We start from the raw sequence: 21,909 nt of genomic DNA on the forward strand, positions 1-21,909 counted from the left end.
CGATTTTCCAGCAGGACTTGGCACCTGCCCACACTGCCAAAAGTACCAATACCTGGTTTAAAGTGGAAGTAAACCCATCGATTTAACCAGTTAAAAAAAAAAGGCATGCCGGGAATGCTAACTGCACATTGGCTGTGCTCTCAGCCAAACTATCAAACCATCCAATGGCTGGTGTCATAAGGAATCACATGTGCAGCACCATACCAGTTGAAGATTAAACAGAGGCAAAGATGGCAGCTTCCTTGGCTGAAAACGATAGGGGAGTTTACTTCCACTTTAATAATCATGGTATTACTGTGCTTGATTGACCAGCAAGCTCGCCTGATCTAAACCCCATAGAGAATATGTGCGCTGTTGCCAAGAGGAAAAGGAAGGCCACTATCAAAGCAACCTGGGCTTTCATAACACCAAAGCAGTACCACAGCCGTATAGCTATGGCAATTTGCCAAGGAGAGTCAAGTGGTTAACTGTACTCTTCCAGTACGACTGATGAAAACACAATGGAAAACAATGACAAATAACTCCAGAAGGGAATACAAAAAGCAACTTAAAACCAGAAGTGGTTCTAGTGGCAAGTCAAGCCGTGTATATTGTCACTATGCAGAGGCACTTCTGAGGTGACCCCATGCACCCATTTCTCTGATATATGGATGATGGTACACACCCCTATCCTACAATATATTTTAAATTGAGGCAATACTGATAAAGTATTTTAATAGGGTAAATACTACACTGCACTATTATGATTCATTTAACTTTGAATCAAGTAATTCACCACCTCCAACATGGAAGTTCTCAGTACAACATGGGCAGGTTTCATGTCCACCATTCAGGCCAGTTGCCTCACAGGACAACAACTTGAAGATGAATCTAAGCTTTTTTTTTTTGGATAGAATTCTTAATCTTCTCAAGAAAAAATCCCATTTACACTGGCATATCCAATATTTTGAGCAATACATCAAAGGAGTTTGTCCCTTAGGGCTACATATTCAAATCTTTCCCACAATCCATCCCCAGATTTTAAAAAACACTGGGAAAATACACACAATGTAGTCTGGAGTTAACCTCGCAATACAATGCCAGCATGATGGTACTGGATGGCGAGATTGAACCTCTTAATACACAATTTAAAAATACACTCCTCCTCTTTCCCCGACAAATGGAAAGAAGTAAGGAACGTTTGATCATTTGGATTTTTTAGTACCAATCATACCAGAACATACTAAACAAAGCAGTTTGGACACATTTGTACTCAAAACCACACTACTAAATACACCCCTAAACCCACTTTTTTTAGTTAATGATTTCCAGTTCGATCTGAACATCAATAACCTCACACCTGTTAGTTTAACTACTGAAGAAGAAACAGTTCTCCAACTTGGGTCTATTGTTCTGTCCATCAGAACCTATAAACATATTTGATACAATAACAGACTTAGCCCTTGTACACACGGTCGGAGCATCAGTCGGAATGCGTCCTATCGGACTGTGTTGTCGGATAATCCGACTGTGTGTGGTATGCATCGGACTGATTCCGTCGGACCCAATTTTCCAACATGTTGGAAATATTTTCCAACCAACTGGTCCGATCGGACATACTCCGATCATGTGTAGAGAGTTCAGATCGGACCAAGTGCCACGCATGCTCAGATCAAATTCCTAGACCAAAGCTATTGGCTACTAGCCTGAATGTAGTCCCATCGTAACTAAATAACGTCATCACGTTCTGAATGATCGGATTTTCTGACAACTTGGTCCGACTGTGTGTATGCAACAGTTTCGGACACAATCCGTCGGACAAAATCCGACGGATTTGGTTGGCAGAATGTCCGACCGTGTGTACAGGGGCTTAGATCTCTTCACTTGAAATCTAACCCTTAAGTTAAGCTGCGACAAAGATAGACAACAGATCATTAAACAATCAGATAAAGGCGGAAACATAGCATTAATATAAAAAATAATGTGCCTCAATGTACTAGATTATCCCATCTGGTAAAGACATATTAACGACACACTAATACAGCAGTTTGTTAAAGAATTCCAAGGACTTTGTATTGGAGCTTATTGGAAGACCCTGATTGACAGAGACACTATAGACTTTATCAATATAAAAACCACACAAATGCCTACTTTCTATACACTCCCTAAAACCCATAAAAGGATAGACTGCCCACCAGGAAGACCAATAGTGTCGGGAATAGGCTCTCTAACAGAAAATGCCAGCAAATTTATAGATACATTTCTAATGTCCCATGCCCTCATTCTACCCTCATCTTTGAGAGACAACTGATTTACTTAAACACATTGAGGGAGTCCAGATCCCTTCTGACACCCTGCTTGTGGCCATTGATATTGAGGCACTGTACTTGAGTATCCCCCATGAGCAGGGCGTCCGAACGACTGGTACCTTCCTCATGGAACAGGATAAAAACACCCGGCCGCTAAAACTCTTCATCTTGAAACTGTTGGAATTTATTCGAGCTAAAAATTCCTTTACTTATACAGATCAAATCTAGCTACAAACACAGGGTGTGGTTATGGGCATATCCTGTGCACCGCCATATGCCAACTTATTTCTAGAAGGATGGGAGAGGACAAGACACTCCAACCTTATCTAAATTCATAGCTGATCTGTTTATAATCTGGACAGGAACTGAAAGTGCTCTAATAGAATTTATTGAATTACTTAACAACAATCATTTCAACCTAGGATTTACTCTCAACTATGACTATAATAGTATCCCATTTCTAGACTTGAGAATCAAAGGCCCAAATGGCTTAATTAAAACAGACCTTTTTTCTTAAACCTATGGCTAGAAACATGTTGCTCCACACTTCCATCGCACATAATTGCCCTCTGGTACGCAGTATACCCTATGCTCAATATTTTAGACTATGGTGTAACTACACAGAGGAAGAGGATTTTTATGCCTAGGCGTTGCGTGAACGCTTGTCAAGAGGCTATACTCAAACCAATCTCAGAAAAGCCTATAATAAAACTAGCTCAGCAGCTACTAGATCTCCCCCCCCCCTCCTCCTATATTGGTCGGCCTGTAAGATCTTGTGGTCCGAAGGATCCTTGTGGCATTTTCCATTGCAGACAGTGCGTGCGTTGTCCCTAGGATACAAGAGGGCACAAAATTCATTCTCCCCAACGGAGAACCATTTACACCTATTTTTCACGCTAACTGCAGTACAAAAGGAGTCATCTATCTAATGGTCTGTGCCTGCAATGAGTTATATGTGGGCAAGACCATTAGAGAGCTTTGTCAGAGAATAGGAGACCACCTATATTGCTCCACCAATGGTAAATTTACCACAGTGGGATGACAAAGGTCTACAGATTTGATCCAGAAGTGGATACATTTTTGGTGCTTGAAACGACCCCTAAGGATGTTTGTGGAGGAGACTGGGACTGCAGGATCCTTCAGCAAGAAGCTGTCTGGATTGAACATTTGAATGCTAACATACCCCCTGGTCTAAACGAAAGTCATACATACAAAGCATTTCTTTAATCAATTCCTTTGAAATATTTCCATATTACTAGGATGGACTCCACATCTCCCTTTACTGTGCGCGACAAACATGTCTGGTCTGGCGAGATCTACTGATTCAAACCCCCCCCCCCCCCCCCCTTCAAAATTAAGCAATAAAAATTATTAAAAATTTGGTTTCTTTAGTGTAACTTTGTATATTTATGTAAATCTGCTGTAATAAGGCTAGCAGGACGGTCAGGGTTAAATTTATAACCGTCCCCTACCCTATATTTATCCAACGTTATTAAATCTGTATGCATTGTATTTTGCACCGCCCTGAGACTAACTGAGGCATGTGACAGCTTGAGGTTTAGCTCCCCCAGTGGTGGACACGTGCCTTTCATTTGGATTTTGCACTGGGTATGGCCTGCCTTAGAATCTGAAACAAAACCAGTCAGACTGTCAAACTTCCAGGAGCACAAAGCACAGCAGGGGAAAAAAACAGCAACAACTCTTTACATCACAAGGGAAAGTCTAGGAGGACTGAAGAGAGAGTGTGACCAACTGTTCAACATGGAGGGGGACGTAAGCATGATGGTCTGGAGCTGATTTGCTGGATCCAGGGTTGGCAACTTGCAGAGAAGCGAGTGGCACCCTGAACCAAAACTACTAACGCAGCATTTTGCAGCACCATTGAATACCCTCTGGAAAATGTCTAGTTGATTAGGAGTTCACCCTACAGCAAGATAATGACCCAAAGCATACCGCCAGGATGTGTCAGAACAAGATGGTAGGCTTCAAATCATGGGATGGCCAGCCAGGTCTCTGGACTTAAACCCCATCAAGCTGGTTTGGGATGAAATGGACAGAAGGGTGAAAGCAAAGCAACCTACAAGTGCAACACATTTGTGTTGGGAAGAGCTTTCTAAACAATGAAAAAGGTAGCTTACGAAAATGATTCCATGATTTTTTACATCTATTGTTTACTTCTTATAGGCTTTATTTTTTTTTTCAGGAGTACCGCATTTCCCCGGAAATAATTTATCATAATAACATCAGTTTGGCTGGACTGTAATGTATTTTGCCTGGTCACAGGTGTAAGTGTTACCTTTGGCAGGCAATTGGAATGCAGTTTGGTTGGATGCATTAGGTACCAATCTCTCTCTCTCTGGGCCAATCATGTGCCGATTCCCTGGTCCTGATCCTTCTGACCAGCCCCCAGCAGCCCTCATGGCGTGGGGTGCTGATCCATCCGTTTCCGTGTCTAGGGACTGGGTAGCCCGAGGCACAGGAAGGAGGGTTCCAAGGTGTCCGGTGCTGTCTCGGGTTTGGAGAGGCCCAGAAACTGAAAACGCAACCAGGGGAGGACTCCTCAGAAGAGGGCCATGCACGAGGCTGGCTGCTCGGTAGGGAGCTAAGCTGAAAGGACACCAAGTGAATCCCATTCTTATGGTATCGCCAGACCGGCTGCAAGATACTGGTACAACTAAATTTCTGTGAGAGACTTTGCTTATTCCAAAGTTCTACAACCAAGTCTGTGGCAGAGGCTTTTTTCATTCTAAAGTTCTACAGCCAAGTCTGTGGCAGAGAATTTGCTATGCTTAAATCACCTGTCGGTTGCTAAATTCACAAAAGGGGATTTATCGGATAGCTGAAATATCCAGTTGCGAATGGCTATTCCCTGGATCATCTAGAGAGAGAGAGTGAGACATTTCAAGTGTCAGCAGTTCCAAGAGTACCTGAGCTTTTCTACCCATAGCCTCTATTTCCTACTGAGAGACTGTTCTGTTCAACGTTTTATGCAAATAAAAATTCCTAAAAGGGATTCAAGTGTCAGTCTCTACAGTTTATTGGGCCATCAACCTCGTGATCGAGGAGGAGAAGGTAACGGTAAGCCCAGAAAAACCAACTGCTCCTTCAGGGGTCAGTGCTACATGTACTTTTAAATGATAAGCTGGGTGGCGTGGCTTGGCACGCAGCGTGGATGGCTGCTAGATAGAAGAGCTCCGGCAGACTGAGTGCCCTGGGAACGGAAACTTTTTCAGCAGGAATTATGTCCAAACTGATCAATACGGGGGACACAGAACTCTGCTCTTCGGGTCACTCCAGCCAGTCAGCAAATCCCTGCTATCTTCAAAAAATACAGATGCAGCAGCAGCGGTGGGGGAAGGTAAGATGGTGCCAACACACAGGACAACAGAGGAGATGGAGGCAGATGATGATGAAATCTCCTTTCCAGCTTCTGAGGACTCAGTAAGAGGAAAAGACCCAGACACCCTAACCTTTTTTGACATGACAGTTTGCAGCAAATATTAAAAACTCCTTCTCAGCCGCCATCACAGATCTAAAAGCAGATTTAATAATGCTCAAAAAACAAATGGCAGTGTCAGGGCTGGGCTCAGCACTTCCTTTTCTGAGCTGGCCTCTCAGCTGTTGGCTAATTGCCAGCTCCTATCTCTCCACAGTTACTCAGCTGATGATGATATTCTGCTTGACAGTCCTGCCTACTTAAGTCATCCAGCCCAGATGATCTCTGCCTTCACCTTGGTCAACATCACAGAGACTATCTCCTGAGTTCCTGTTAAAGACTTGCTTGGCTGACATCCCTTCTGGCTCCAGTTCCTGCTTGCTGTTCCACTACACTGATCCCCGACTTTCTGGCTTGGCTGACTATCCGTTCCGGTTACCGAACTTTGGCTATGTTTTTACTATGTTCTATTAAATTTTATTATTAAACAAGTGTGATTTAACTGTACTTCTGTCTCAGTCTGATTCATGGTTTCTAACAGACAGTCACTGAAACAGCAGGGAAACGGAGAGACAGAGCCCTACTCAGTCTAGATGTTACAGCCACATATTCCCAGCACACGATAGACATGACAAATAGAAGATCTGGACAACAAGGTTGGAAGAAATAACATCAGAATAAGGGGAGTTTCTGAAGGGTAACCCTTGATCAAATCAAGCCTGCACTAACCTCCACAAAAGAAAGACCTGCTGAGTCTGCTATAGATTTTGATAGAGCTCATAGCTCTCAGACCCAGAGCTCCAGATAATGCACCCCCAAAATACATTAAAAAGCAAGACTTAATGGCAGAGTCACCTTTAATGTCGAAGACATTCAAATCTTTCAGGATCGGTTCCCTATTACATTAAGAAGACAGAAGAGCACTAAAATGTCTACTGGAAATCTTGAAAGATTATCTATAGGTATATGGAGATTCCCCTTTGCCTTGCAGGCTTCCTTTAACAGCTAACAAAACATGCTACATGTACCTGATGACCTAGCTACTTTTTGTGAAAACTTACAGATTGCTCCAGTAGAGCTACAAGATTGGTATGCAAGATTTTGCCTACAACGATATTCCATGAATATGGTAGTGGCAATTTTTATTTGATTATTGCCATGATTTTAAATAAATATTTTTTGTGTGTCTTGTTCCCTCCACGGACTTGCCGGTTGGAAGAGGGGCTATATGTGCTCTGTTTAATGCTATCTGGATCGGGTGTCCTTGTTACAGAGCTGGACAAGCATCTGGATTACGTAGGATAGCCTTGTGACCTCTCTGGCGTCTGTGTAGTCATGGGAACATACACTATTGGTAGGAGTAGTCAGGAAGTTTATTGCATCTCCTTTTTGTATCTGCCTCTATGGCAACGTATGATAAGGTGAAGCGTTGGATATTTATCACGCCCCTTAGGGGGTTGGTTTCCGGACGTCTTCCATGTCTCGTAGACATTGCCACGGTGATACAAGTCACGGAGGGTGAACTTCCTGGCGTTAACCACTCCCCTTTGGCGCCTTTCAACGTCTTGATGGCACTCTGTATAGGGGAGGTTTCTGGATACTCGCCACGCCACCTCGGGCGTTGCGGTAGTGGTGTATGTGGTGGGCGGATATCTGGATGCTAACCACACCTCACGAGTGGAGATGCTCTGGCGGAGCAAGTTGCGGGGGGGGGGGGTGTTCTTTTTACATTAGTTCAGTAAGGTGGATCATATAAATAGTAGTTAACACATGGGCCTCCGAAATCTGTGAGGAAGTCCCACCCATACCGTGACATCACTACAGCCACCTTCCCTGTTTCACATGCTATATGTCTCGCATCCTAGCACTGGGGTTGCAGTGCTACGTTTGTAAGTAGAATTTTTATTCCTATTAAAAGACGTTTTTAGTCAAAATGGAGAGCGCTATATGTCTCATTGAGTTTACATGAACCAAGACTGCATTCAAAATTTTTATACTGCTGCTGTATTATTGAGGCTGGATTTCGATCGTTGGATTGGCTGTGAGACAGATTTGCATCTTACGATTGCCCCAGTGGGGACTGCTTGAATGACCTTTCTGTTAATTCAGAGGTTCACAGATTATGGTGAGCGGCCTGTATCTACGGTGGGGGAAGCACAGATAAGAATGTACATCTAAACTGTCATCGCTTTTGAGCACTCTGACCACAACTGAGGAGCCTACTCTTGGCTGCTGGTGTCTTCCTTCATGTCATCTTTGGCTTTCCCATTTCAGTATCTGAGACTCTCTATGGGATTTATAGAAGCTAGCTATTATTCTTATGCATTTTTAATTTGTAATGTGCTGCACTATTTTTTTTCTCTGTTTATTTAAGAATTGCTATATATTGACCTTTCCATGGACACCCCCGGTTCACATAAGTGATCCTATATATGGGCAAGGTTGCCTCAAATCTGTGCTTCCCAGGCGGGGAGGGATGGTGGGGAAGAATTAATCCATTTAAGGAGAATTAATTTTTGGGCATAAAACAGGAGATAAGAAATCAGCAGTTTCAGATGGTGGGAACATTGCTCATTATCATGTACCCCCAGTAGGGCAAGTGCAGGTGAGGTTGGGATGGCCATTTGCCATACTTCCCATAGTTTCTCTAGCTTGGGGGAGTCCTTGCCTAACGGCCCGTTCACACCTGAGCGTTTTGTAGCCCTACGCCTGAAGCTACAAAACGCTGGAGGGGAAAAAATCCATTATTCTCAATGGAGATGGTTCACATCTCCACTCCATGTCGCCTGAAGCCCTACGCCTGAAGCTCAAACAAGTTCCGGACCCTTTTTTGTCGCGCGAATCGGGCTGATTTGGGCGTTTGCATTCCCATAGAAACTAATGGAAACGCTCGATTCGAGCGTTTAGCGCGACAACGAGCGTTTCTACGGGCGTTTTGACGCTGGATCTGCTCAAGAAAAAAATATGATTTACATAATTTAAATAAGGAAATGACATAAAGGACATAAAAAAATACACAGGAAGTGCACAGATCACCATTTTTAGCTCACATGGAGAACATGAATATGGATGAAGAACTGGATGAGACAGTATGTCTCCTAGAGCAGGAGAGGTTCAAAAGAACGGTGAAGGAGCACCCCTGTCTATATGATACGAGAGATCCATGCTACAAACTGCAAGCGAGCAAGAGAAGGGCATGGAACCAGATTGCCATCCAAGTTTTTCCAAACTGGGCAGACCTAACTGGCCAAGTGAAGGATGAGAAAGGTAAGAGAAACCCCTGCAAACATAACCACAATAGGGACATAATAGATTGATTAGTACATTATAAGGCCCCTTTCACACTGGGACAGTGCGGGTGTTGGTGGGTTGGCGCTTTGCCGTTATTTCGTATGTGGTATGCGGCGGCTAGCTGGGCTGTTTTAACCCCCGCTAGCGGCCGAAAAAGGGTTAAAATCGCATGCAAAGCACCGCTGCATTAACCCTTTTTCGGCTGCTAGCGGGGGTTAAAACTGCCCTGCTAGTGGACGCTAGAACGTCCGCTAGCAGGGCAGTTTTAACCCCCGCTAGCGGCCGAAAAAGGTTAATGCAGCGGTGCTTTGCATGCGATTTTAACCTTTTTTCGGCCGCTAGCGGGGGTTAAAACTGCCCTGCTAGCGGACGCTAGAACGCTGGCAAAGGGCCGCTGCAGCGGTGCTTTGTGTGCGATTGCGGCCCTTTGCCAGCGTTCTAGCGTCCACTAGCAGGGCTGTTTTAACCCCCGCTAGCGGCCGAAAAAGGGCTAAAATCGCATGCAAAGCACCGCTGCATTAACCCTTTTTCGGCCGCTAGCGGGGGTTAAAACAGCCCCGCTAGCCGCCGCTAGAACGCTGGCAAAGGGTCGCAATCGCACACAAAGCACCGCTGCAGCGGCCCTTTGCCAGCGTTCTAGCGGCCTCTAGCAGCGGCGCTTTGCCGGTGGTATAGCCACGCTGGCCCATTGATTTCAATGGGTAGGAGCGGTATTCACCGCTCCAAAGATGCTGCTAGCAGGACTTTTTTTACCGTCCTGCTAGTGCCCCGCTCCAGCACTCCTGCTTTCACAGTGCAGTGAAAGGAGTCGCTTTTTCAGGTGCTATACCGGCTCCTTTCTCTCAATTGTGATAGCTGGAGGGCTTTCACACTGGAGCGGTGCGCTAGCTAGTGAATACACTGCTCCTTCACTGCTTCTGCCTGAACAATGCCACAGTGTGAAAGGGGACTATGCATGGGAGTATGAGTATAGTATTATCATAATGTCCTAAATACATGATGAAACACTCTGACCCCTAGTGGATATTGAAAGGATACTGCATAAAAAAAAATATATTTCTAAAAAAAAAACATGGGACTTCTTGTCAATACATCCAAGCATTTTTAATAATAAATCAGTACAGCATAGTATATATTATGGTTGTATTTACAAAGAACTAAAGTTTATTAGATTGCCTCAAGCTGCCATGGGACCTGTCCTGCTGGTGACATAAAGTAGGAGACAAATTGATCCCTGACCTGTGTCCCTTGCCTGCTTCCACGAACACCGATCCAATGAGCCCTTTCCATGTTCTCATGGACTGGGTCCTCAAAGTCATATCCATCCCGCTGGCGAACAAAATTGTGCAAGGCACATGCAGCTTTGACCACACAAATTGCATTTTGCATGTTGAGACCAATCGGAGTGTGCAGTACCCGCCATTTGTTGGCCAATATGCCAAATGCACATTCCACAACGCGACGTGCTCGAGTTAGTCTATAATTGAACACACTCCTATGTTCCGTCAGGTTGTGCCCCGAGTAAGGCCGTAGCAGATGCTCACTCAGAGCAAAGGCTTCATCTCCAACAAAAACACTGGGTAGGGGAGGGCCATTTGTGCCAGGGAGTGGCCTGTTTTCTGGAAGGTCCAGAGCATTGTTGCGCAGCAGGTGTCCAAATGATGAATGTGAGAAAATGGCAGAGTCAGCGCTGCTACCATATGCTCCAATGTCGATGTAGCTGAAGCAATAATTGGCATCAGCCACTGCCATTAGAACAAAAGAAAAATATTTCTTATAATTGAAAAACTGGCTTCCACTACCCATGGGCTTTACGATACGAATATGTTTCCCATCGATGGCTCCAACACAGTTGGGGAAGTTGCAGCGTTGCCAGAAAACATCCGAGATCCTTGCCCAATCTTCCGCTGTCGGTTTTTTGAATACAATATCCTTTAGTATGTCGTAAATGGCAGAGCAAGTGTCCCGAATTATGTAGCTTGCTGTCCATTTCCCAACTCGAAAGGCATAATGTATGCTCGCTAAAGATTGTCCGGTTGCTAGGTACCTACAAAGAAATAAACATATATATTTTAATGTGTTTTTTAATAGTTAAACAGCTCAAAATAAAGTGGAAGAGTATACGTGATGCCTACACTCGACATCTAAGACTGCAAAGGGAATTTAGGAGTGGATCTGGGGCATGTGCTCCGAGAGATTATCTGCATGCAAAAGAAATGGAATTCCTTCGGCCAATGCTGGCTTTGGGGCGGTAAGCTATCATCTGTGCACGAATGTCATTAAACAAAATTTAAAGAGAAAGTTATAATAATTCAATTCTATTTTCAGGACTGAAAACTGCTGGGAGGACAGTAATCCAAATGAGGATTTGGACACAGATGCTAGTCAGCAAGCAAGCCACGCATCAGGTGATCAAAGTCAGCAAGCAAGCCAAGCATCAGGTGATCAAAGTCAGCAAGCAAGCCAAGCATCAAGTGATCAAGGAGGCTGAGATCTGGAGAGCCAATTGTCGACTCCAGCACGGTCTACATCTGAGACACATGTGCGAGATGAGACGTCCCCACTATCTATTTCTGCTCGTGTACCTGCTAGAGCAACAAGAACTCCTGATCCTGACTTCAACCGCATGCTGGACATTATGACCAGTATGTCAGAAAAAATTAGCAGCAACAGGTCTCATGTGCAGCCACCAACCCCCACATATAGGTCCTCAGAGCCTCTGCCACCTTATGGTCCCTATGCAAATCACCCCCCGCCCCATCTGCCAGCACCACCATCCTCTCATTACCTTCCTCTGCCAACACCACCACCTTCTAATTGGCAGCAAAATGAGAATCCCTCTACCTCCAACTGGTCACAATATAGCCATGCCATGAATGTGGTGAATACACCCAATGAGGGAGACAACTCCTCCCAAACATTCCATCGTCTCTAATTTTTTTTTTTTTGATTCATGAGCTACATTAGCTCTATTTCTTTGTTGAGCTGTATATGTGCAAAACGCACAAACGAACAGAAAAAGTTATAACAGAAAAAGTTCTATTTCAGTAATATTTTAAATAAAAAAAATAAAGTTTTTATTTGGCTTTAAAAATGTGTGATTGGTGTTTATTTTAGGCATATAAAAAATCATTCATATTAGGTTCTTCATTAAAGTGGTTGTATACTCATTTTTGGGACTTTTACCTACAGGAATGCCTATAATAAGTTTTACCTGTAGGTAAAAAAAATATCTCCTAAACCTGTATGGTTTAGGAGATATTCCCCTCGGTATGTGCTGCTGACTGCAGCGGTGCATGCGCACAAGGGGATTCTCAACCTGAAAATCAGTGGCTGGCCGGCCGGAATCAAATCTCCCGCGCGCATGCGTGGGAGTGACGATATCACGGCTCCAGCCACTCACAGCGCCAGAGCCGCGATACCTGGAAGAAACGCCGAGGGAGCATGTCAGCTCGGGGAGATCGGGCTAGATGTCGGGGCCTCGTTCTAAGGTGAGTATTTCATAATGAGCTAGTATGCGGTGCATACTAGCTCATTATGCCTTTTGCTTTGCAGGGGTAAAAAAAAAAAGCGGGTTTACTACCGCTTTAATCTCAGTTAAGCCCCAAACCAATTTGCAGCCAAAGGACCAGGACCCTTTTTGTGATTCGGCACTACAATTGCGTGGATGTGCAACGTGGCTCCAAAACAAAATTTATGTCGTTTATAGGGGATAGTTTTATAGCATTTTTATCTTTTTTTTTTTTTCTTTAATGACGGCGATTAGCGATTTTTATGGTAACTGCGACATTTTTGCAGACACATCGGACATTTTTAACACATTTTTGGACACTGGCAGGAAGGTGTTAACCACTAAGGGGCAGTGTAGGTCTTATGTATGACGTTATGTGTTTTTTTTATTTTAGTGGGCGTGGCCTGGCATGTGACGTCACTGATTGTCTTTCCGATCGGTGGCAGCCACAGTAGGAAGCACAGGGAAAGGTTTGTCTACTCGGATCTCTCCTCGTTCTTCAGCTCTGTGACCCGATTGCGGGACACCAGCGGCGATCAGGTCCGCTGGTTCTGCTGCCACGGTCACAGAGCTCAGGGCCGGGTCAGGAACGCATCACCGGCGGGGCACTCCCAATCCATGGCTGGGCACTGAGCAACGTACAGGTATGTGCTTGTGCTCAGCCGTGCCATTCTGCCGATGTACAATGGCGTGAGGTGGTAAGTGGTTAAAAATTGCCCTCTCTCTTCCCGATCGGCAATTACGGGGTGTATCCAATATCTGCGTGCCCTCTTCTTCCTCCTCTCTTGTTCACGCAGAAAAAATGTGGCAACAGCGGATGCTGCCACAAAACACGCCATCTCATCGTCACTCATCTTATAGTAGATATGGCGCAGAGAGCACAATGCTGAACCGGAAGTACATGAGCACAATGCTGAACCGGAAGTACATTAAGTACAGTACTCAGGAAGCAGATGAAAAATATTTTTCCTATTGGCTGAAAAAAAAACGCCGAAGTTAAAAAACGCCGGAAAACGATGTATGCAAACGCACGTTGTCGCGCGACAAAACGCCGGTAAAAACGCTCAAACACGCTACGCTCAGGTGTGAATGCAGCCTAAGTGTGCACTGTATAAAGTAGACAGTGGTTTATAGTAGTTCTTCAATGGGATCAGCTTGGAGGAGGGGCATTTGAGGGAACTGGGCCCTAGCTGCATGTTTGAGTTGAAGATATCTAAATCTCATTCATTGGGGTAACTGGTATTTAGTCATCATCTCTGAGAGGGACATCAACTCGCCCCGGGGCATTACCTGCTCCAGAGTTGTAATGCCATAGCGGGCCCAGACCTTTGGGTCTGGGATAGTACGAAATCGTGCCAATGCTGGATTCCCCCAGAGTGGCTGTGCGGGGGACAGTTGGCCCGGATTTAGGTAATGACCTCTAGCAGCCACCCACACCCTCCATGTCACCCGCGTGGGTCCTGGGATCTCTGGGTATGCCCCCGGGCCTCTGTAGGGGAGGCGTTAGATCTGGATCACCGGAACCACCAGTGGACCGAGACCAGCATAGCGGCCCAAAAATATGTTTGAAAAATCGGGAGAGCCAAACCTCCCAGATAGGCAGACAACCATAAAGTAGCACGTGCCAGCCTGGGAGTCCTGCCGCCCCAGATGAAGGAACCCGAGCAGCGATCAATCTCCCTGAAGAATGAGCCAATGACCCATTCAGGACAGTTCCTAAACACGTAGTTAAATTTAGGCAGTATCATCATCGTAACCACTTAAAGACCTCCTCCTGTATATATACATCACCACTTTGAAGAGGGATATCTCGTTAATGGCAGTAGCTGCTGCCACAACCAAGATATCCATCTTGTCAGGAGCCGGTCCTCTCTACCCTCTCTCTTTTCCCACTCTACCTCTTTCTCCCCCTTTCCCTTCTCTATCTCTTTTGAAGACAAGTGTTTTTTATTTATTTCAAAACCATGCATTTTTTTGCTGTATGTCATGTAAATTATTGCTCTCTGTCTCTTTTTCCCTTCTCTATTTCTTTCTCTCTGTGAAAAAAATTAAGTAAAAATGTAATTATAAATTATCTATTATTTCCTTTTTTTATTATCTATATAAAATATATTTGATTGTAATTAAATTTAATAAAGATTTTAATTTAAATTGTTTTTGTAATTATATATATATATTCAATGATGTGGTTACTAAAATAATAAATAATATTTATAAGAATAGTCTCTTAAACTAAGGCTATAGATTACGTTATCCTAATTGTTGGTTAATTATTTATAGTGTATGAATATAGCATATCATTTTTTCGATAATCACATATTAAAAAGTTTATTTAAAATTAATATTTCAATATCCAACCATTGTTTGTTTTAATTTTCTATGTTTATTTAAAATTAATATTTCAATATCCAACCATTGTTTGTTTTAATTTTCTATGTTTTCTTAATTATTATTTCCATACTTATTTTATACAGTGCTACCAAAGAGAACAAATAATGTATACACTAACTAAATCTTTATGTATTCAGTAGGAATGCCAGGCTGCTTTGCCAAATTTTGCATCAACTACAGAACTTTAGAAATAAAACAAGCCATTAGTTATCATGCCTTTCCTCGGGATGATCAGCAAATTAGTTTGGCTGGAAAATGCTGGAATGGAGGCAGGAATGATAGAAGATTACATTCCGCTTATCAAAGCAGACATTCGGGCAGACTTGTATCCAATGTGTTCGATTCGCTTGGACAGTCATTGTTTCCAATTACAGGGAACACAAAGGAAACTTAGACCTCAATCTATGCCAACCATTTTCAATGAATTACCAACCCAAAAATCTACGGGAAATAAATGGATCAGCAGACTGGAAAAAATCGAAAATGCAACTTCCATGGCGGCGGGAACTTCGAAGACTTCGTTAGGCAGCAGTAGATGTACATGCCAATGTCATCTACTTACTCAATGTACAAATGTCACAATGACCGAAGCTGGAACACAAACTGACCCACTTGATTTCTCAACGTCGGAATCTGAAGGCAGCTATTCCAAAAAAGTTAGTCCACAATCTCTAAGCTTAGATCATTCTTATTCTATGGGTTCAATGACACCAAACATCTGAAAGTCATCAAAAAACATCAGAAGTGCAACCACTGACCCCTCTTTCACCCTCATCTGTCTTGTCTACAGCTTCACAAATACCGAAGAAAACAAAAAGGCAATTTGTAATCCGTATCTTGATAGTCCAGAGGTTGGTACTAAAAGAAGAAAATTGGTGTCGGGAAGATCCTGCCAGTAACAGGCATCCTGGACTTGCCACTGCGCATGAGCGAGTGTGGGTGTGCGCCTGTTGGCACCAGACGGGCTATTTAAACCTGACTGTCACTCTGGGATCTTGATGTCTGATCTACAGCGTGTGTGTGCTCTGATCCGGAAAACCCGTTTCCATCCCTGTCTTCCGCCTGCATCCGACCACGGCTTGTCAGACTTCTGCCTGAACATCTGGTACCTCCGCTGCCCGCCTGATAACTGACCCAGCTTGTCTGACTCTCCGCTCTCTGTATCCTGGTTCCTGACACCTGCCTGCTGCTCTGCTCCCAGTTTGAGGTCGGGCTCCTGGTCCCTGTCAGCTGACCAGCTCCTGTCTGCAGCCCAGTTTCAGTCTGAAGTCCTGCTCCGGTGTCCTGGTTCCCGCCTGCTGCCCAGTTCCTGTCTTCCAGGCTCCTGTCTATCTTCTCACCAAGTCTGAGGTCCTGCTACTCAGTGCTTCCTGGGTTCCTGATCCATCTTCTGCTGTTGATCCTGCCAAGCATTAATGCCACTCTTGACTCTTGTGCTTCCTGTTCATCCTACCAGGGCCCTCGAGTCGGAGCCGCAAGAGAGGTCACTCCCTGCGGGTCGGGCTCGTCCACTAGGTATGTGACAATTGTCCTATGCTGACGACCCAAGTTTTCATGAGTCTTGAATGTGAAACACCCCAAAAAAGTGAGCTCATTATCTTTGAGTGTACAGGAAAGACAAACAGAAGAAACACTTCCTCGCCTATTACATTTGGTGAAAGAAAAAAAAAATATTGTGTATGAAAGCAGCCTCGATAAACTGCTATATGCAATGCGTTGTCCTGATCAAGACTGTTTTTTATGCATTAAGAAAATAGAGAAACAAATTGTTGGTATGATGATTTATGTCTATTCGACCTGTTCCTGTTCACATCGCTTGAAGTTGTGGGAAAGCAAGCCCAAAATCAAGCAATATCCAGCGGGTAACATTTTGCTGTCTGGGGCTTTGTGTGTAAGTGGAGGCAGCTATCCCAAAGTTTGCGAAATGTTCGATCTATGCGGAATACCGATGTTTGGAAAATCTTCCTACAACAGAGCTCAAAATGTATACTTCTTTAAAGCAATTGATCACAGTTGGCAAGAGAATATTTGAAATGTGATAGACGAATTGTCTGAAAAAAACAATTTTTCTTGTAGGGGACGGTCAATGTGACAGATCTGGGTTTTCAGCAAAGTACTCCACTTATACCTTCATGGATCTCTTTTCCCCCAAAAAAATTGTGGATTTGGAATTAGTGCAGGTGTCACAAACAACCTCATCAGTTGCTATGGAGAAGTTTGAATTTACCAAAAGTTTAGATCACATAATTGACAAAAAATTGGATATTCAAAATTTGTGGGAACAGATCGACACAATGGCATTTCGAAAATTACTACAACAAATGAAAAATATAAAAATATTAATCATCAATTCGACATTTGGCATTATGTGAAAAATTTAAATTGCTTCAAATTTTAAAAAATAAATAAAAAAATTCATTGTGTACTTTTGCTGTGGGTTGAACCCATACTGACTCATTTCTATTGGTGTAGTAGAGCTTGTCAAGGAAACAAGATCGTTTTTAACCACTTGCTTACTGGGCACTTAAACCCCCCTCAGTCCCAGACCAAATTTTCAGCTTTCAGCGCTGATGCACTTTGAATGACAATTGCGCGGGCATACAACACTGTACCCAAATGAAATTTTTATCATTTTTTTCCCACAAATAGAGCTTTCTTTTGGTGGTATTTAGTTACAGCTCGGAGTTTTATTTTTTGCTAAACAAACAAAAAAAGATGCAAAAAAAAAAAAAATCATGTTTTAATAGTTTGTTATAAAATTTTGCAAACGGGTCATTTTTCTCCTTCATTGAAGTGCGCTGATTAGGCGGCACTGATGGGCTGCATTGGTGGGCACTGATGGGCTGCATTGGTGGGCACTGATAGGCTGCACTGGTGGGCACTGATAGGCATAGTTAAGGCGGCACTAATAGGCACAGATAAGGCGGCACCGATGGGCACAGATAAGGCGGCACTGATGGGCAAAGATGGGCACAGATAAGATGGCATGGATGGGTGGCACGGATGGGTGGCACGGATGGGCACTGATAGATGGGACTGATGGGCACTGATAGGTGGCTCTGATAGGTGGCACTGCTGGGCACTGATGGGCGGCACTGGGTCGCAGCACCTTTGAGGCAGATTGTGGGCACTGTGGGTGGCACTGTTGGTGGCACTGCTGGATGGCACTGTGGGTGGCACTGTAGGTGGCACTGTGGGCACTATGGGCACTTACTTTTATTCAGGATGGCACGGCGGTGGGCAGGTGGGCACTGGCAGGGGGCAGGTGGTCAGCTGTATTGCTGGCCGTGATCGGGACTGATGCCCCGATCACGGCCGCCGGTGATCGGCTTTTTTTTTCTCTCCTCGCGCTGTCAGCGCGAGGAGGAATAATAGCCGATTACCGGCTCCGTTCTATCACATGATCAGCTGTCATTGGCTGACAGCTGATCACGTGATAAGGGGTCGGGATCGACCCCTTGCACGGATCGGTGATCAGGCGAGTCTCACGGACTCGCCGATCACAGAGCGCGCCGCGCGCGCCCCTCAGGGGGCGCGCAGGCCGCTCGTATCCGGGACGACGTCAATAGACGTAGTCCCGGAAATGTAGGTCCGCGCTAATGGCGTCATTTGGCAATAGCGCGGATCTGTAGTGGTTAAAGAACTTGAGCACAAATGCTTGCACAATGAGATCAATGAGGATTCTCTGACTGTTCCCTGGTTAATCCAACAGACACCTGCATTTCCTGCATTGTCCACAATTGTACTGGATGCCCAATTGGAAAAGGGCATGAAACATTTCACTTTTTTTTGTCAAACCGGCGTTATAGAAACATATCACAGTATGATTCTAAAATATCGCCCAAAACAAATTCATTACCGATTTGATTCAGTGGAAGCCAGAACAAAATTGGCATCATTATGTCACAATCATAATGTGATATGCAACCCCGCTCTGACAAAAATAAAAAATAGATAAAAGAGAAGAAGAAATTTTGGAATTCCCAAGAGGTAGAAAGAAGTGGATTGTGCGCAATGTATTCCAAAAAATGGACAATGGACATGCCATCCACATTCTTTCCAAGATGATTAGCATCTTTGAGGGAACCCTAATTACTTCATGGAAAGCGAAAAGTCCTGAAATGCCTAAAAGCATAGCTCCTGTAGAAAGGGCAGAAACCAATGTTGCTGTGAAGTAAACATATGACACGTTTTCCAACTCTTGATAAATAAAAACAGTAATTGTTAAATGTCTACCATATTTTTTTGTTTACTATAACCTATTTTTATATTTTTTTTGTTTTAATCTAAAACCCCAAAAAAAATGATTTGCTGTGTTTTCTGTATGATAGTTTGTTTGCTATAAAGTTTAATATATTATTATATTTATAATATTTGATTACATTAATAAACCTTTTCTATTTGAAATAAATGATTCCATTTTTTTTCAACAAATTAAACATTTCTAATAATGTTTATTGATGTAGCTAATGTGTTAAATATAGTGGATAAAATTATATATAGATTTTTTTTTTTTTTTAAATAATGAAATAATATTTATTTAAAACACAAAAAAAAAGTAAAATGCGTACTAAGGCAGAGTTATATTTATTTAAAAAAATAAAATAATTACAATATAAATAATTGATTAACCTATTATTATTGGCATCCACGACACGCATCCACGACATGTATCCGGCCCCTGAACATGAAAAAGTGTTTCCAAACAAACAAGTGATGATTTCGAGTACTTCACAATTGCAAGAGACAGCAGAAGACGGAATTGGCAATACACACTGGTGTCTGTGTGAGTGTTGCATAACAATGGCAACACAAATAGAATCTGTTTGCTGCCGTGAAATACAAGAGGACCAAGGCTGTATCCCTGAGGGCAGCAAATGCATCACAAATGCTGATATGTTCATTAGGGAAGGCCTTGCGGTTCGCTGCAAATACTGCGTGTTCGCGATTCGCCAAACCGGTCGGACTTCTGATGCTGTTCGTGTGGCGGACATATGCGTTTACATTGTGAAAGAACTTTGACCCATGATGACACATCCATCATGGGGTACAGGACAGACAATTTTTTGTAAATTTTTATTTATTAACAGTTTATCAACATATACAGTACAACACCTATGTAATAAAAAAACAGGACAGCCAATTGAGACATTTCAGCACATGGACAATTGGACATTCCCCCCATCTTATAAATAGACCTGATTTGGCGGCCATTTTACATTCTGTCTTTTGTCAGCGTAGGGAGAGGTTGCTGTGTGGAGCAGGGGCAGACTGTAGTGACACTAGCTATTAGGTCCACAAAAGTCCTTTTAAGGACTGGTATAGGGTTCTGGTGCACTGCTGTGCTGCTGATTGCAAAGAGCACTGCTGACCGATTCTGCAGCTGTCTTTTGTCAGTGTAGGGACAGGTCGCTGTGTGGAGCAGGGACATCTATTACTATTAGGTCCACAAAGGTCCTTTTAAGGACTGGTATAGCTGTACAGTATATAGGGTTGTACACGTATAATATACTTTCTGTCAAATATATAAAGCCTATTATACTTGACTGCTGAGCTGAGTGCTGACCGATACTGCAGCTGTCTTTTATCAGTGTAGGGACTGAGGGACAGTCTGCAAATCACTAGCTACTAGGTCCACAAAGGTCCTTTTAAGGACTGGTATAGGTGTACTATTTGGTGTGCAGAATATAGGGGTGTAATACACGTATAAAATACTTGCACACATATAGAAAGCATAGTATAGTGCATTTCCACTGCTACAAAAACACTACCACCAACCCCACCACCACCATATACCTTTCGCTTGAGTCACAGGAATTATTAATTATATACGTTGATGATGACGTGTCTAGTGATGTCACGTGGGTTCCCACAGGAGAGGAAGAGGAGGGGAGTTCAGAGGGAGATATGGAACAGCAGATAGGGAGGAGAAGCAGGCAGAACTTAGATTGCACAGGAGGGACAAAGCAGACTGCTAATGTATCAGGAGCGAGTCATCGACCATGTACGGTCACATCTGGCACTCCCAGGACGCCGGCACATGGCTCCGCAGTGTGGGCTTTTTTTAACGTGTCCGCTGCTGACAATAGTGTGGCCATTTGCAATCTTTGCAGTCAACGCATAAGTCGCGGTAAGCCCAACACTCACTTAGGGACGACCGCCGTAAGAAGGCACATGAGCAGCCATCACCGAGCCCAGTGGGAGCAACGGAACCCACACTCCAGGCTCTCAATGTCCAGCCCTGTCTTCTACTTCTCCTTCTCCTCACAATTGACCTCCACTCCACCTTCCATCATGCCGTCCTCACGTTTTTCTGCAAAAAGGCAGGCTTTCGTGGGCCAAATGTTCGAGCGTAAAAAAAGATGATGCCGGATAACTCTCTTGCCCAACGGTTGACAGCTGGCTTGTCAGAACTGATAACCCCCCAACTACTGCCATATAAACTGGTGGACTTGGAGGCCTTTTGAAAATTTGCGGCCATTGGAACACCACGATGGAAGGTCCCAGGAAAGAAGTATTTCTCACAGAAGGGCATCCCAGAGCTATATGGCCATGTTCAGCGGCAAGTGAATGTATCTCTGGCACACAGTGTCGTGCCAAGATACATCTGACCACAGACACGTGGTCTAGCAAACACGGGCAGGGAAGGTATATCACTTTTACTGCCCACTGGGTGAACCTTCTGACGGCCGTCAAGCATGTAACCCGTGGCACCCGTGTAGATTTGGTTTTACCGCCACGGATTTCATGCAGGCCGGCCTCTTCTTCTCCTTCTCCATCCTCCTCCCTCTCCTCCACGACTGACTCCTCCTTTTCCGCTGTTAGCGTCTCTTCCTCTGTGCCGCCCAAGCTCCCCAGAACCTATTCGACATGCCAGGTGAGACGTTGCCATGCTGTGCGGCGTCTGTTGTGCCTGGAAGCCAAGAGCCACACTGGCCCGTCACTCCTTTCAGCTTTGCGTTCACAGGCAGATCAGTGGCTAACACCGCTCA

At 44.1% G+C, this 21,909-nt stretch overlaps 1 pseudogene; it reads left to right on the forward strand.

The window, feature by feature from the left end:
- LOC143997959 (voltage-dependent L-type calcium channel subunit beta-4-like) overlaps positions 1–21,909 on the forward strand; it is a 99,433-nt pseudogene that overhangs the window by 44,340 nt on the left and 33,184 nt on the right.

This window comes from Lithobates pipiens, unplaced genomic scaffold (genome assembly GCF_037356315.1).
Source record: "Lithobates pipiens isolate NorthernLeopardFrog02 unplaced genomic scaffold, aLitPip1_a1.2 Scaffold_19, whole genome shotgun sequence".
NCBI classification, from domain to species: domain Eukaryota; kingdom Metazoa; phylum Chordata; class Amphibia; order Anura; family Ranidae; genus Lithobates; species Lithobates pipiens.